Here is a 1,814-nt window from a genome sequence, read left to right as displayed (position 1 = left end):
TACACACACACACAACACACACACACATAATATATATATTAACAGGAGCGTATAATGACAAATGACAAATGACAATATATTTGTCATTATACGCTCCTGATATTAAATATATAGCTCCGCTCCAATTTAAATACATTTTAGAATCAAAATATGAATCATTCAGTCAGCTACTGGGCATACGCAAACCAGAATTTTAGCCTATTCAGCATAGATAAAATTCTAGAAAATTTGCCTATGTACCAGGCGGTCATATACAGTGTTGCATATGCTCAGTATCTGTTAAAATGGCGAGTAATTCAACGAGTATATACACGCACATGTATTTGAGAGACTGCTGCTAAAAACATTTTGTCCGGGGTACACGGCAGGCTTGAGCGTCGTACCATCTTTTACCAGAGCCATGGCTATAAAGATATATCGCATAAATCTACTCGCGGATAGGCCCGCTCTATTTTAAATACATTTTTTAATCAAAATATAAATCATTCAGTCAGCTCCTGCGCATGCGCGAACCCGGATTTTAGACTATTCAGCATAGATTAAATTATTGAATATTTGCTAATGTACCAGGCGGTAGTGTACTGGGTTGCATATGCCCAGTATCTGTTAAAATGGCGAGTAAATCCACAAAAAATATATACATGTACTTGTATCTGAGAAACTGCTGCCAGAAACACACTGTCCGGGGTACCCTGCAGGTTAGGGCGTCGTACCATCTTTTACCAGAAGCATTGCGATGGATATTTATCGCAAATCTACTCGAGGGTAGCCCCGCTCTATTTTAAATGTATTTTAAAACAAAAATATAAATCATTCAGTCAGAAACTGCGCATGCGCAAACCCGAACACTAGACTATTCGGCATATATAAAATTCTTGAATATTTTCTAATGTACCAGGTGGTAATATACAGGGTTGCATATATGCCCAGTATCTGTTAAAATGACGAGGATTTGGACAAATATATACATGTAGGCCCTACTTGTATCTGAGAAACTGCTGCCAGAAACACTCTGTCCGAGAAACCCTGCAGGCTAGGGCGTCGTGCCCTCTTTTACCAGAGGCATGGCGATGGATATTTATCGCATAAATCTACTCGTGGGTAGCCCGGCTCCATCTTAAATAGATTTTAGAATCAAAATACGAATCATTCAGTATGAAATCACTTATTGAAGGCATCGGTCGCCGTTGATTGCCAAGATCATTTTATTCAGCCGATCACATACGTTCAAACTGGTCACCGGCTGGCCGACGGCACGTGTGCCGTGTGCATGGTAAAACCCGATCTATATCGATTTACCTCAGCTCGCAGCATCGCGCCGCAATGAGTCGACGTTCACGATAAGCGAAATTTAATGTAGATTATCATGGGGAAAAGATCATCATGGATTATCATGGGACCATGCTGCGGCCAAAGTGGAGATTTTTGATCGGATTTTACTTTGCACGTCTCTCGCGGGCATGCCCCCGCCAATTTTGAACGTCTAAGGTCGCCCGAATATATTTATCTTTGGATCGCAAGGGCAACCAGCGACGCGAACGCCATTTCATTTACATTAGCCTAGGAAAAAACTGCGGAGAGATGCCGCAGCCAAAGTGAAATGTTTCTATCTGATTTTACCATACACATCTCTCGCGCGACGCGAGCGACATTTCTATGTACATTAGCACAGGGAAAATTGTGACGGTATGCATTGCGGCCAAAAAGTGTGTGTGTGTGTGTGTGTGTGTGTGTGTGTGTGTGTGTGTGTGTGTGTGTGTGTGTGTGTGTGTGTGTGTGTGTGTGTGTGTGTGTGTGTGTGTGTGTGTGTGTGT

Source organism: Priapulus caudatus, unplaced genomic scaffold (genome assembly GCF_000485595.1).
Source record: "Priapulus caudatus unplaced genomic scaffold, Priapulus_caudatus-5.0.1 Scaffold54, whole genome shotgun sequence".
Taxonomy (NCBI): Eukaryota; Metazoa; Priapulida; class Priapulimorpha; order Priapulimorphida; family Priapulidae; genus Priapulus; species Priapulus caudatus.
The sequence above is the reverse complement of the archived record's forward strand: the minus strand, read 5'-3'. Positions refer to the sequence as shown.